This window comes from Oncorhynchus nerka, linkage group LG12 (assembly GCF_034236695.1).
Source record: "Oncorhynchus nerka isolate Pitt River linkage group LG12, Oner_Uvic_2.0, whole genome shotgun sequence".
Lineage (NCBI taxonomy): Eukaryota > Metazoa > Chordata > Actinopteri > Salmoniformes > Salmonidae > Oncorhynchus > Oncorhynchus nerka.
The window spans coordinates 68,037,294-68,053,715 of NC_088407.1; the positions used below are offsets into that span (position 1 = coordinate 68,037,294).

Consider the following 16,422-nt stretch of genomic DNA (forward strand, 5'->3'; position numbering starts at 1 on the left):
GGAGCCTTTTGGTCCTAGACTTGGCTCTCTGGTACTGGTTGCCGTGCGGTAGCATAATTTTTTTGGGGAGTCTCTGACAATTTTATGAGCTTTCTTTTGACACCGCCTATTATATAGGTCCTGGATGGCAGGAAGCTTGGTCTCAGTGATGTACTGGGCCGTTCGCACTACCCTCTGTAGCGCCTTACAGTCAGATTCCGAGCAGTTGCCATACCAGGTGGTGATGCAACCGGTCAGGATGCTCTCGATGATGCAGCTGTAGAACCTTTTGAAGATCTGGGGACCCATGCCAAATCTTTTCAGTCTCCTAGGGGGAAAAGGTTTTGTCGTGCCCTCTTCACGACTGTATTGGTATGTTTGGACCATGATAGTTCTTTGGTGATGTCGACACCAAGGAACTTGAAACTCTCGACCCGCTCCACTACAGCCACGTCGATGTTAATGGGGGCCTGTTCGAACCACCTTTTCCTGTAGTCCACGATCAGCTCCTTTGTCTTGCTCACATTGAGGGAAAGTTTGTTGTCCTGACAGTTCTCTGACTTCCTCCCTATAGGCTGTCTCATCGTTATCGGTGATCAGGCCTACCACTGTTGTGTCGTCAGCAAACTTAATGATGGTGTTGGAGTCGTGTTTGGTCACGCAGTCGTGGGTGAATAGGGAATACAGGAGGGGACAAAGTACACACACCTGAGGAGCCCCAGTGTTAAGGATCAGTGTGGCAGACGTGTTGTTGCCTCTTACCACCTGGGGGCAGCCCATCAGGAAGTCCAGGGTCCAGTTGCAGGGGAGGTGTTTAGTCTCAGAGTCCTTAGCTTAGTGATGAGCTTCGTGGGCACTATGGTGTTGAACGCTGAGCTGTAGTCGATGAATAGCATTCTCACATAGGTGTTCCTTTTGTCCAGGTGGGAAAGGGCGGTATAGAGTGCAATTGAGATTGCCTCATCTCTGGATCTGCTGGGGCGGTATGTGAATGTGTCTAGGGTGTCCGGGAGGATGCTGTCGATGTGAGCCATGACCAGCCTTTCGAAGCACTTCATGGCTACCGACGTGAGTGCCACAGGGCGGTAATCATTTAGGCAGGTTACCTTTGCTTCCTTGGTCACAGGGACTATGGTGGTCTGCTTGGAACATGTAGGTATTACAGACTCGGTCCGGGAGAGGTTGAAAATGTCAGTGTAGACACTTGACAGTGTCAGTTGAAATGCTCATTATAAAAATTCAGAAAACAAAACATATTTTACATAGGTTTAAAGATTAACTTCTTGTTCAACCAACCACAGTGTCATATTTATAAAATGCTTTTCGGCGAAAGCATACCTAGCCCAGAACATACCTAACCCAGAACATAGCCCAGTTGACAAATTATTACAAACAGTAACCAGTCAAGCAGAAGCTTTACAAAACTCAGAAATAGAGATAAAATGAATCCCTTACCTTTGTGGATCTTTATATGGTGGCAATCAGAAGACATTCATTTACTCAATAAATGTTCCTTTTGTTCGATGAAGTCTCTTTATATCCAAAAACCTCCGTTTTGTTAGCGTGTTTTCTTCAGTAATCCATAGGCTCAAACTCAGTCAAAACAATTTATCAAAATTGTCCAAATTGTATCCGTAAAGTTCATATAAACATGTCAAACGATGTTTATATTCAATCCTCAGGTTGGTTTTTAGCCTAAATGATCTGTAATATTTCAACCGGACAATAACGTCGCTAATATAAAAGGTAAACAAGAAATGCACATGCGCCTGAAAAAACTCTGTGTCACGTTAGGGTCCACTCGTTCAGACTGGTCTTACTCCCTCATTTATAAGAATACAAGCCTGAAACCATTTCTAATGATGACATATAGTGGAAGGCATATGAACTGCAAATGGAGTCCTAAGTCAATGGATACTGTAATGGCATTGAATATAAAACTACAAAACCAACTAAAAAACCTACTTCCTGAATGAATTTTTCTCAGGTTTTCGCCTGCTAAATCAGTTCAGCTATACTCACAGACACTATTGGAACAGGTTTGGAAATGTTAGAGTGTTTTCTATCCAAATCTACCAGTTATATGCATATCATATCTTCTGGGCCCGAGTAGCAGGCCGTTTAATTTGTGCATGCTTTTCATAAAAAATTCAGAATGCTGCCCCCTACCTTAGAGAGGTTAAAGGTTTTGTTCACATTGGCCTCCGAGAGCGTTATCACACAGTCATCCAGAACAGCTGGTGCTCTTGTGCATGCTTCAGTGTTTAGCTCATCTGGTAGGCTCGCGTCTGGCTTCCCCTTTGTAGTCCGTAATATTTTTCAAGCCCTGCCACATCCAACGAGCATCAGAGCTGGTGTAGTAGGATTCAATCTTAGTCCTGTATTGACGCTTTTCTTGTTTGATGGTTCATCTGAGGGCATAGCGGGATTTCTTATAAGTGTACGGATTAGTCCCCCACCCCTTGAAAGCGGCAGCTCTAGCCTTTAGCTCGATGCGGATGTTGCCTGTAATCCATGGCTTCTGGTGGGATATGTACGCACAGTCACTGTGGAGACAACATCATCGATGCACTTATTGATGAAGCCGATGACTGTGGTGGTGTATTCCTCAATGCCGTTGGATGAATCCTGGAACATAGTCCAGTCTGTGCTAGCAAAACAGTCCTGTGGTGTAGCATCCACGTCATTTGACCACTTCGCTTTTGAGCATGTCGCTAGTACTTCCTGCTTTAGTTTTTGCTTGTAAACACGAATCAGGAGGATAGAATTGTGGTCAGATTTGCCAAATGGAGGGCGGGGGAGAGCTTTGTATGCATCTCTGTGTGTGGAGTGAAGATGGCCTAGGATTTTTTCCCCCTGGTTGCATATGGAGCGGCAGGGTAGCCTAGTGGTTAGAGCATTGGACTAGTAACCAAAAGGTTGCAAGTGCGAATCCCCGAGCTGACAAGTTAAAAATCTGTTGTTCTTCCCCTGAAAAAGGCAGTTAACCCACTGTTCCTACGCCGTCACTGAAATTAAGAATTTGTTCTTAACTGACTTGCCTATTTATAGAAAGCTATTAAAAAAAATGTGACATGCTAGTAAAAATTTGGTAAAACTGATTTAAGTTTGCCGGCATTAAAGTCTCCAGCCACTAGGAGGGCCGCTTCTGGGGGAACATTTTCTTCTTTGCTTAAAGGCCTTATTGAGTTGGTTGAGAGCAGTCTTAGTGCCAGCTTCGCTTTGTTATGGTAAATAGACGGCTACGAATAATACAGATGAGAACTCTCTTGGTAGATTGTCATAATGTACTCTACCTCAGGTGAGCAATACCTTGAGACCTCTTTAATGACGCACCAGCTGTTATTGACAATGACACACACCCCCACCCCTCGTCTTACCAAAGGTAGCGTCTCTGTACTGCCGGTGCATGGAAAATCCCACCAGCTCTATATTGTCAGTTTCTAAATTCAGCCACGTCTCGGTGAAACATAAGATGTTTCAATGTTTAATGTCCCGTTGGTAGGATAATCTTAATAGTAGGTCATCAATTTTATTTTCTAATAATGAGCAAGGAGAATGGAGGAACCCCATTCTCAGAAGGAACCCCAAACTGCGTCCCCTTTTTAGAGTTAACTACACCTCAGATTGCATCCCAAATAAATGCTTCACACAGTTCAAGTCAGAGACACATCTCAACAACAACTTTTCAGAGGAGACTGGGTGAATCAGGCCTTCATGGTCAAATTGCTGCACAAGCAATGGTCATTACACCGGTGGAAATCTGTCCTTTGGTCTGATGAGTGCAAATTTGAGATGTTTGGTTCCAACCGCCATGTCTTTGTGAGACGCAGAGTAGGTGAACGGATGATATCTGAATGTGTGGTTCCCACCGTGAATCATGGAGGAAGAGGTGTGATGATGACACTGTCAGTGATTTATTTAGAATTCATAGTTCCACTAAGCGCAAAAAAGATGGGTTGGCGTATCACTGCAGAATGCTGTGGTAGCCATGCTGGGTAAGTGTGCCTTGAAATCTTATTTAATCAGTAGTGGTTTCTTTGCAGCAATTCGACCATGAAGGCCTGATTCACGCCGTCTCCTCTGAAGAGTTGATGTTGAGATGGGTCTGTTACTTGAACTCCGTGAAGCATTTATTTGGGCTGCAATTAACTCGAAAAATGGTTGAATAACAACCACAGTGGTTGTAGAGGGTACAACATGCCAGCACCTCAGGAGGAAATCTTAGTTGGCTTTGAGAGAGAGCGAGAGAGATAGAGAGAGGAGACCCCGCTCGCACGAGTCCAAGGGTGCGCAAAACTGGACAGGAAGATCAGGTCAGTGACTCAAGCCTGGCACGACATGACGCACCCTTCCTTGGGAAGACATGGGATAGCGCCAGTGAGTCATCCCCGGTAATAGAGGCAGAGAATCCCAGTGGAGAGAGGGGAGCTGGCCAGGCAGAAATATTAAGGACGGTTTGTCACTCCAGTGCATTGCCATTCACCTTGCACTCCTGGGCCAGACTACACTCGATCATAGGACCTACTGAAGAGAGGAGTCTTCAGTAAAGACTGAGTCTACGTCTCTCACATGAGTAGGCAGACCATGCCATAAAAATTGAGCTCCATAGGAGAAAGCACTGCCTCCAGCTGTTTGCTTAGAAATTGTAGGACAATAAAGAGGCCTGCGTCTTGTGACCCTAGCGTACATGTAGGTATGTGCAGCAGGACCAAATCAGAGAGATAGGTAGGAACAAGTCCATGTAATGCTTTGTAGGTTAGTAGTAAAACCTTGAAATCAGCCCTAGCCTTAACAGGAAGCCAATGTAGAGAGGCTAGCATTGGAGTAATATGATAAAATTTTTTGGTTCTATTTAAGATTCTAGAAGCCATATTTAGCACTAACGGAAACTTATTTAGTGCTTTATCTGGGTAGCCGGAGAGTAGAGAATTGCAGTAGTCTAATCTAAAAGTGATAAAAGCATTTTTGGACAAAACGGTTCAGATTTTTGCAGTGTTACGAAGATGGAAAACAGCTGACCGATCAGGTACCAGAGTAATTTATTTTATTTATTTATTTCACCTTTATCACTCCTTGCGACTAGCAATCCCGTATCCGGGAGCGTAATCATAGCCTCAAGCGCATTACCATAACACAACTTTTCCTATTCATGAAAATCGCAAATGAAATGAAATAAATATATTCAAACACAAGCTTAGCCTTTTGTTAACAACACTGTCACCTCAGATTTTCAAAATATGCGTTACAGCCAACGCTAGACAAGCATTTGTGTAAGTTTATCATGGCATAATGCTATGCTAGGCTCTGCTGGCAGCGGGCAACATTTTCACAAAAATAAGAAAAGCAACCAAATTAAATCATTTACCTTTGAAGAACTTCAGATGCTTTCACTCAGGAGGCTCCCAGTTAGATAGCAAATGTTCCTTTTTTCCAAAAATAATATTTTTGTAGGCAAAAAAGCTCCCGTTTGTTCATCCTGCTTGGCTGAGAAATCGACCGAAAAATACTTAAACTATAACGCCAAACTTTTTTCCAAATTTGCTCCATAATATCGACAGAAACACGGCAAACGTTGTTTAAGATCCATCCTCAAGGTGTTTTTAACATATGTATTCGATAATATATCCGTCGAGGCAATTGGTTTCTCTTAAGAAGAGATTGGAAAAATGGCTACCTCAGTATTTTACGCAAGATTTTCTCCGGGAGACACCATGTGACCACTCGCTATATATGGTCCCTTACAGCCATTCTCCAATGGAAATGCCTAAAAAGACGTCACAATGCTGTAGACACCTTGGGGAATGCGTGGAAACGTAAGCTCATTCACAGTCATATAAGGAGTCATTGGCATGAGGCGGTTTCAAAAAATGCGGCACTTCCTGATTGGATTTTTATCTGGGTTTCGCCTCTAACATCAGTTCTGTGGCACTCACAGACAATATCTTTGCAGTTTTGGAAACGTCAGAGTGTTTTCTTTCCAAATCTGTCAATTATATGCATAGTCAAGTTAGTTTTGCTAGCGTTTAAGAGCAGTAGTATCCAAGGAGGGGCCAGAAGTATACAGAATGGTGTCGTCTGCGTAGAGGTGGATCAGAGAATCACCAGCAGAAAGAGCAACAGCATTGATGTATACAGAAAAGAGAGTCGGCCCGAGAATTGAACCCTGTGGCACACCCATAGAGACTGTCAGAGGTCCAGACAACAGGCCCTTCGATTTGACACACTGAACTCTATCAGAGAAGTAGTTGGTAAACCAGGCGAGGCAATCATTTGAGAAACAAAGGCTGTCGAGTCTTCCAATAAGAATGTTGTGATTGACAGAGTCGAAAGCCTTGGCCAGGTCGATGAATACGGCTGCACAGTAATGTCTCTTATCGATGGCGGTTATGATGTCGTTTAGAACCTTGAGCGTGGCTGAGGTGCACCCATGACCAGCTCTGAAACCAGATTGCATAGCGGAGAAGGTATGGTGGGATTCGAAATGGTCAGTAATCTGTTTGTTAACTTGGCTTTCGAAGACTTTAGAAAGACAGGGTAGGATAGATATAGGTCTGTAGCAGATTGGGTCTAGAGTGTCACCCCCTTTGAAGAGGGGGATGACCGCGGCAGCTTTCCAATCTTTGGGAATCTCAGACGATACGAAAGAGAGGTTGAACAGGCTAGTAGTAGGGGTTGCAACAATTTCGGCAGATCAATTTAGAAAGAAAGGGTCCAGATTGTCTAGCCCGGTTGATTTGTAGGGGTCCAGATTTTGCAGCTCTTTCAGAACACCAGCTATCTGGATTTGGGTAAAGGAGAAATGGTGGGGGCTTTGGCGGGTTGCTGTGGAGGGTGCCGGGCAGTTGACCGGGGTAGGGTTAGCCATGTGGAAAGCATGACCAGCTGTAGAGAAATGCTTATTGAAATGATCAATTATAGTGGATTTATTGGTGGTGACAGTGTTTCCTAGCCTCAGAGCAGTGGGCAGCTGGGAGGAGGTGCTCTTATTCTCCATGGACTTTACAGTGTCCCAGAACTTTTTTGAGTTAGTACTACAGGAGGCAAATTTATGTTTGAAAAAGCTTGCCTTAGCTTTTTTTTTTTTTTTTTTTTTTTGAATTTTACCCCTTTTTCGTGGTATCCAATTATTGTAGTAGCTACTATCTTGTCTCATCGCTACAACTCCTGTACGGGCTCGGGAGAGACGAAGGTTGAATGTCATGCGTCCTCCGATACACAACCCAACCAGCCGTACTGCTTCTTAACACAGCGTTAACCTGTTAGTCCTATAGGGGCAGTATTTCATTTTTGGATAAAAAGACGTGCCCGTTTTAAGCGCAATATTTTGTCACGAAAAGATGCTCGAATATGCTTGGAATTGATAGCTTTGGAAAGAAGACAGTCTTACGTTTCCAGAAATGCAAAGATTTTCACTGTGAGTCCCTTAGAACAAATGTTTCGGGCAAAACCAAGATGTATGACCGACCAGGAAATGCACAGGATTTCTGAGGCTACGTTTTCCATGATCGCCTTATATGGCTGTGAATGCGACAGGAATCAACGGACTCTTTCCCTTGTTTCCCCAAGGTCTCTGCAGCATTGTGACGTATTTGTAGGCATATCATTGGAAGATTGACCATAAGAGACTACATTTACCAGGTGTCCCGCTAGGTGGCTGCGTGGCAATTGGTGCGCAAAAGTCAGGTCCCGGTATTTTTCCATTCAAATCTCAGAACAAACCAGGCTACAAGGACGGTGCTTTCAACGGAGAGAAATATGACAAACCACCTTCAGGATTGATTCAAACAACGTTTTCCATGTTTCAGTCAATATTATGGAGTTAATTCGGAAAAAAGTTCGACATGTAGGTGACTGAATTTTCGGTTAGTTTCGGTAGCCATATGCATAGTAACAAAAGGGAACGATGTGTCCTACACAAGAATCTTTCAGGAAAAACTGGACATCTGCTATGTAACTGAGTCTCCTCATTGAAACATCTGAAGTTCTTCAAAGGTAAATTATTTTATTTGATTCCTTGGCTGGTTTTTGTGAATATGTTGCGTGCTAAATGCTAATGCTAACGCTAAGCTAGCTATCACCACTCTTACACAAATTAGTGATTTTCTCTGGTTCTAAAGCATATTTTGAAAATCTGAGACGACAGGATTGTTAAGAAAAGGATAAGCTTGAGAACAGGCATATTTATTTTGTTTCATTTGCGATTTTTAAAAATCGCTAATGATGCATTATGCTAATGAGCTTGAGGCTGTAGTAACGATACCGCATGCGGGATGGGGCGGACTAAGAGGTTAAGAAGTGCGCGATGAGACAAGGACATCCCTACCGACCAAGCCCTCCCTAACCCGGACGACGCTAGGCCAATTGTGCGTCGCCCCACGGACCTCCCGGTCGCGGCCGGTTACGACAGAGCCTGGGCGCGAACCCAGGGACTCTGATGGCACAGCTGGCGCTGCAGTACAGCGCCCTTAACCACTGCGCCACCCGGGAGGCCCGCCTTAGCTTTTCTAACTGCCTGTGTATATTTGTTCCTAACTTTCCTGAAAAGTTGCATATCACGGGGGCTATTCAATGCTAATGCAGAACACCACAGGATGTTTTTGTGCTGGTCAAGGGCAGACAGGTCTGGAGTGAACCAAGAACTATATCTATTCCTAGTTCTACATTTTTTAAGAGGGGCATGCTTATTTAAGATGGTGAGGAAGGCACTTTTAAAGAATAGCCAGGCATCATCTACTGACGGGATGAGGTCAATGTCATTCCAGGATACCCCGGCCAGGTCGATTAGAAAGGCCTGCTCGCAGAAGTGATTCAGGGAGCGTTTGACAGTGATGAGGCATGGTCGTTTGGTCCGTTACGGATGCAGGCAATGAGGCAGTGATCGCTGAGATCTTGATTGAAAACAGCAGAGGTGTATTTGGAGGGCGAATTAGTTAGGATGACATCTATGAGGGTGCCCGTGTTTACTGATTTGGGGTTGTACCTGGTAGGTTCATTGATAATTTGTGTGAGATTGAGGGCATCAGTCTTAGTTTGTAGCATGGCCAGGGTGTTAAGCATGTCCCAGTTTAGGTCACCTAGTAGCACGAGCTCAGAAGATAGATGGGGGGCAATCATTTCACATATGGTATCGAGGGCACAGCTGGGGGCAGAGGGAGGTCTATAGCAAGCGGCAACAGTGAGAGACTTGTTTCTGGAAAGGTGAATTTTTAGAAGTAGAAGCTCAAATTGTTTGGGTACAGACTTAGATAGCATGCAGAGTTCTTTATTACTATCTTTGCAGTAGATTGCAACACCTCCCCCTTTGGCAGTTCTATCTTGGCAGAAAACGTTATAGTTAGCAATGGCGATTTCAGGGTTTTTGGTGGTTTTCCTAAGCCAGGATATAGACACGGCTAAGACATCTGGGTTGGCAGAGTGTGCTAAAGCAGTGAGTAAAACACACTTAGGGAGTAGGCTTCTAATGTTAACATGCATGAAACCAAGGCTTTTACGTTTACAGAAGTCAGCAAATGAGAGCACCTGTGGGGTGGGAGTGTTGCTAGGCACTGCAGGACCTGGATTAACCTCCACATCACCAGAGGAACAGAGGAGAAGTAGGATAAGGGTACGGCTAAAGACTTTACGAACTGGCCATCTAGCACGTTCGGAAAGAGAGTAAAAGGAGCAGGTTTCTGGGCACGATAGCATAGATTCAAGGTATAGTGTACAGACAAAGGTAAGGTAGGATGTGAGTACATTGGAGGTAAACCTAGGCATTGAGTAATGAAGAGAGAGATATAGTAACACAAGGTCCTTCACAGTTTTATTTGAGACTACTGTACAACCATTACGATTATTTATCAGATCAAACAGCAGATTTCTTTGTTTCTTGGGACCTAGAACTAGCATATCTGTTTTGTCCAAGTTTAAAAGTAAAACATTTGCTACCAACCACAGGTGTGTTTCCTGATTTAATTAAGCAATTAACAACCCATCATGATAAGTGTGATGTATAAAATGCTGGGCAGGCCATTATTTTGTCTTCCATGGCTATGACAATGCCCCCATCCACAGGGAACGAGTGGTCACTGAATGGGTTGACGAGCATGAAAACAATACCATAAGCCTCCTATTAAGACACTTTATATTGTTTCCTTTATTTGAGCAGTTAACTGTATAGGTGATTTCCAGATTCAAAACCGACAGCCATATTCAACCAATCCAGGTAATCAGGTTTATAAAAGAAACAGATTATGGCTGTTTTTAATACTGAAATCAGCCCAATTAGATACACACATCGTACTTGATGTCTTACTTTTTAATACCAACATTAGGAGGACCTTCCTAATATTAAGTTGCACCCCCCTCTTTTGCCCTTAGAACAGCCTCAAGTTGTCGGGGCTTGGAAGATATCAAAAGTGTTACACAGGGATGCTGGCCATGTTGACTCCAATGCTTCCCACAGTTGTGTCAAGTTGGCTGGCTGTCCTTTGGGTAGTGGACCATTCTTGATACACATGGGAAACTGTTGAGTGTGAAAAACCCAGCAGTGTTGCAGTTCTTGACACAATTTGGTGCACCTGGCACCTACTACCCCATACCCCGTTCAAAGGCACTTGAATGACATGTACGCAATCCATATCTCAATTGTCTCAAGGCTTAAAAATCCTTCTTTAGCCTGTTTCATCCCCTTCATCTGCACTGATTGTAGTGGATTTAACAAGTGACATCAATAAGGGATCATAGCTTTCACCTGCTAAGTCTGTCATTGAAAGAGCAGAGTCCTTAAAATTTTGTATACTTAGTGCATATGAGAGGGCATGTTCAGTGATGTGTAGAAAGTAACACTCCTTTGCTGAAGATATGCGGTTCAGTCCATCTCGCTCCATATATGTGACAGGAGGGTAGATATATCCATATTTCATAAGGGAGTACACATCACCACCACTTGACAGCATGAAGGACAAGTGAGGAGGTGTTCACTAAGCAGGCCTGTCTTGATCTTGTATTTGTATATTCCCATCAAGAAGGCTACAAGTGCTGCGGCAATTTAATTTGAATGTTCATTCTAATCCACGATTCCCTCCCCTGAAATGGCTCTACTTCAGCAGAACTGCCGTTTAGTCTATTCTAGCGTCCGACCTGGCCAACATCCGGTGAAATTGCTGAGCGCGAAATTCAAAATACAAAATTTGTAATATTAAACATTCATGAAAATACAAGAGTCTTACATCGTTTAAAAGCTTAACTTCTTGTTAATCCAGCCGCTTTGTCAGATTTAAAAAAGGCTTTACTGTGAAAGCACACCACCCAAACAGAGGCGTCACGGACGTCAGAAATAGCGATAAAATTAAAGCATTACCAACATTTTCCAGCCAAGCAGAGGCGTCATGGAGTCAGAAATAGCGATAAAATCAATCACTTACCTTTGAATATGTTCCTCTGTTTGCAATCACAAGGGTCCCAGCTACATAACAAATGGTCCTTTTGTTCGATAAAGTCCTTTATATCCCTAAAAAGTCAGTTTAGTTGGCGCGCTTGACTCAGTAATCCACCGGTTTCCCAGAAGTTACCAATAAACTTCATCCAAACAAGTCAAACAACGTTTCTAATCAATCCTCAGGTACCCTAATATGTAAAAATGTAAGATGGAGAATAGTATGTTCATTACCGGAGATAAATAATCAAGTGCACACCCTCACCGACGCGCGCCACAACAAAATGGGAGCCAACTAGAAAAACGACAAATTCCAGTTCATTTTTCAAAAAACAAGCCTGAAACTCTTTCTGAAGACTGTTGACATCTGCTGGAAGCCCTAGGAACTGCAATCTGGGAGGTATTCCGTTGATTTCCCCATAGACAGGCATTTTAAATGGTGTCACCTCCCAAAAACATTTTTCCGGATGGATTCTCCTCGGGTTTTCACCTGCTATATCAGTTCTGTTATACTCAAATACATTATTTTAACAGTTTTGGAAACTTTGGAGTGTTTTCTATCCAATGCTACCAATATGCATATCCTAGCTTCTGGGCCTGAGTAACAGGCAGTTTAATTTGGGCACCTCATTCATCCAAACTTCCGAAGACTGCCCCCTATCCCTAATTAAAGGTCCTCAGGGAAATATTCATTCATTTTCAATTTATACAATAAGTCCTTATTGTATACCGCACATAAACATTGTGATTATATGATGGAGAAAAATGTAATATTGTACTGCATTTTTGGAGACTAGAGTACAGATTAAGGAGAGTCTTCGGTGAGTGTGCAACGCAATAGGAGACTACAGTTCTTTAATGTTAATGCCCTGCCTCGGTGGACGAGCCTGAGATTTTTAAAAAGAAGCAGAAAAGACCAAATAAGATCGAAGAGATAAGTCTTCTGGTAGGTGACAGTTTTCACGGAAGTTCTGTGCGTGTAGGATGAAATACCAAAGGAAGTGGAACAAACACTAGTATTTTTAGCAAGGCCACACATGCACAACAAACCACCAGACATTTTAACAGTCTTTGTAGTAAAAGAAGTTGGCATTCATGTAAGGATGTGCTAAGAATGGAGTTGTATGGTGTGAGTATCGACTATGAAACGTTCCTTTGTTTATGTACACACTACACAAGATATTATGTACTAATCAGCTGTTTGGCATGCAGCCATCTTTCATTCAACACTCAGTATAAACAAAGCCCATGATGTCCTGATAGTAATCATTACAAAGGAAGTGATCCCTCCCCACCAGATCCTTAGGGATGTACCCTAACAGTGTTTACCCAACCCTTTAGATTGGCTGACTCTGAGTCTCACACACCTGGCCAGACCCCTGTTACTGCATGCCTTGCACGCCACAAGCACACAGCTAACCATGTGGACTGTGGAGAACACTGATCACCACCACACCCTGTCCTGCTTCACAGCCTCTTCCCTCCCTCTGTCCCATCACTTCCTCTGTCCTCCCACCATTGGTGACCTTCCAGGTTCATCTGAAGAGAGAGTCATCAGTCATCTGCTCTCACATGCATTAAATAACCAATGGCATGGTGTGTATGATGAGTTTATATTGGCTATTAAATTCAGTCAGACACGTGTTAGGCCTATGGTTTTGTCTTTACATCATCTGAGGGGTTGTTTGGTACTGTCCTCTTTACTGTCTAGCATGTGTTGAAAGACAACTGGTTATCCATTGGTGCTAAGATATCAACCAACATAACTTTGGTTCTGGGTTCATTTTGTTCTTCATTTGTATGTTTAAGTAGATAAACTACACGTTGAACTGAATGCTATGAACCAGTTTAAGATAACTAGCTCTGTCTGTTTCTCTCTTCCTCTTTCCCAGCATGCCATAGATGCTGTCAGTGCAGGAGTCAGTCCGATCGGAGACACATCTTACAACTCCAGTCACTGGGACCTGGGAAATGCCTTCTTTTTTGCTGGGACCGTGATTACAACGATAGGTATCCTCCACCACCAAACCTATTAACGCGTGACTCGCTCCTCTGATTAACTGAGTACAATAAAGCTATAGCACTAGTCTACTTTGACGTGTAGGCTATGAGGTAACCTACAGGTGCTGTGACTCAATGTACTTCAAGTGGAGCTCTGTCAACGTTACACAACTGTAATGCAATGTGTGCTAGCAGGGAAATGGATAAAAGAAAGACTGGAAAAAATAATGCATCGTTCACAGGATGTACTTCATGCTAATGTGTGTGTGTGTGTGTGTGTGTGTGTGTGTGTGTGTGTGTGTGTGTGTGTGTGTGTGTGTTTACTGTTCAAGTCTCACAGCGTGTCTTCACAGTACATCATTTACTGATGATAATAGCTTTCTATCAGTAGGTGGGAAGGAACAGTGTCACTAGGGTGTGTTTTTAGCAGAACATATGAATACCATTTAATCTGTTTACACAATTACTCTGCTTCTCTCACTGTGGATAGGGACAAACATCCCACCGTGCTGGTTCCGTCTGTGCTCTAGTCATCCCCGCCCATGTTCAATCTCTCCATTCACTGCAGGTTGTAATTAATGTCATGTTCTCAGAGTCCAACCTGATTATTTCCTCACCTCTAACCTCCAACTCCTGGAACATAACACAGGCCTTGCATAACAAAACACCACTGTGACAGGTTACGGGAACATAGCTCCCAGTACGGAGGGAGGGAAGATCTTCTGCATCCTGTACGCCTTATTTGGCATCCCACTGTTTGGGTTCCTCCTGGCTGGCATCGGAGACCAGCTGGGGACCATATTTGCCAAGAGCGTCTTGAGGGTGGAGAAGATATACAGGGTAAATTGGATTACTTGAGAATTTAAGGTTATGTACATGGGGATTTACTGAAACTGCAGATGAGCACATGAGGCTTTAAGAGGTGATTTCAAGTTAACTATAAGCAACTTTCGATCAGACTGTTAAATTAATTTAGACACACCATGTTTGATGAATTATTTGGTGAAGAAAAGGGTATTTGAAAATGAGTATTTGGCGCCTGCTATGTAAGCGAACAGTAACTATAATAACATAAAATGTTCCATTGACTCTAAAGAGGCAATATGCTTCCCACAGTGAAAACCAAGCATATTACCTCCACCCCATAATGACCTTATTCACTGTAAACGGCACAATGGCTTTGATACAGTCATCCCTGTAAAGGCTATACGTCTTTTATCCAGGTATTAGGCCAGGCTCAGTGAATGGATTCCCCCAAGGAGTTAACACATGAGTCAGGCTAGCTGAGGCTGAGATTACGATGTGCTCTTTGTAGTGAGGGCAGAGGTGTTTGATGGAGTAGGGAGGCTGAGAAGGTAGAAGGCCAGGACCTGATTGAGATTCTGTAAGCAGGTTGTATGTATCAAATGTCTCAGAGTAGGACTGCTGATCCCTGTCCATATAATCATATTTATTGTGATCTAAAAGCTAAAACTGATCCTAAATCAGCACTCCTACACTGAGTTTCTGTGACAACGGGGGAATTTGGGAATCAGGCTTTTCCTACTGGATTAATGGAGAGTGGTTTTGGATGCTTTTCCCTTTGGTCTCTGGAGTGATTTGTCTAATAGATATTGATGCATTGACTAAACTAATTATCTTCAAACATACTGTGTCTTTCAGCGAGAGATGTAGTAAATATCTATTTAGTAAACAGTTTTATCTTTTGAGTTCTTGTTGACTTACCATTCACCTCTGACCAATGTCATTTTTGTCCTGAAGCAAAAACAGAAAGAAATAAGCCAGACCAAAATCAGAGTTACTTCCACCATACTCTTCATCCTGGCCGGGTGCATAGTCTTCGTCGGTGTCCCAGCGGTGATTTTCAAACATTTCGAGGGATGGACGACTCTGGATGCTATCTACTTTGTTGTCATCACGCTAACAACGATTGGCATCGGGGACTATGTGGCAGGTATGATAGTGTTGTAACAGGTTTATGTACTGTGCCTTAGACATACATTTGTTTAGTCCTCCGTTTCTACTCACCGTTTTCTCTTTTCTCGCATTTGCATTCAATCCACGTAATGTGAAATTAATTTGATTATCTCTATGAAATTAGCTAATGGAGTCTCCATCAACCCAAGAGGTTATGTACTTATGTTTTGTTGTGTCGTCATTGCATTTGATAATCCCGTGAATAATGATGCTATAATTGACTACCTGTAATTATAACTCAGACAATCTTATATAGGGGAATATTAGAGAAAGACTAATCCAAAAGAATTCAAAACCCAAATACAAACTTTGTGTTTGTCAAACTGAAACTTTCTGCCTCCCTGGTCCTACTAATCTGGCTTGAATTAAAATGTATTTTTTTAATGTGCTACATTTTTCATTGTTGACAATAATTTGGCAGTAGCAGGCATCAATGTATATACGTAGATAATCCAGTAGTTGGCATCCAATGTAACAACTCTTCCACTGTTGTCCCAGGTGGGGATCGGAAGATCAAGTACATGAAGTGGTACAAGCCCCTGGTCTGGTTCTGGATCCTGGTTGGGTTGGCCTACTTCGCTGCGGTCCTGAGCATGATCGGAGACTGGCTCAGAGTGCTTTCTAAAAAGACCAAAGAGGAGGTGGGTGCTGCTCATTCAATTGCAGTGCCTGTCATTACATTATCTAAAGCAGTGGAAACTAAAAGGTCACTCTTTCCCTCCCGTGCCTTCCTTCAGTGTCTGTTTTGTTATTATGCCTCGTTGATGCCCCTGTCTGGAGCCCCTGAGACACTGAGATAGACAGACAGACAGACAGATGTGTGGGAGAAGTGGTTAGATATCCATTACCCACTGGGCACAGATGTCAGTTCAACGTCTAGTTTTGATTAACATTTGGTTGAGTTGTCAACTAACGTGAATTCAACCACCATGTCACCGTGTTTACTGTTGGTTACAAGTTGTGGGAAAAAAAGATGAAAATCCCTTATGTTGATTGATGACTTTTTAAAATCCAATCAGTATTCCACGTTGATTCAACGTAAATCA

At 43.0% G+C, this 16,422-nt stretch overlaps 1 pseudogene; it reads left to right on the forward strand.

The window, feature by feature from the left end:
- Positions 1-16,422, forward strand: part of LOC115138645 (potassium channel subfamily K member 10-like) — a 52,013-nt pseudogene that overhangs the window by 29,511 nt on the left and 6,080 nt on the right.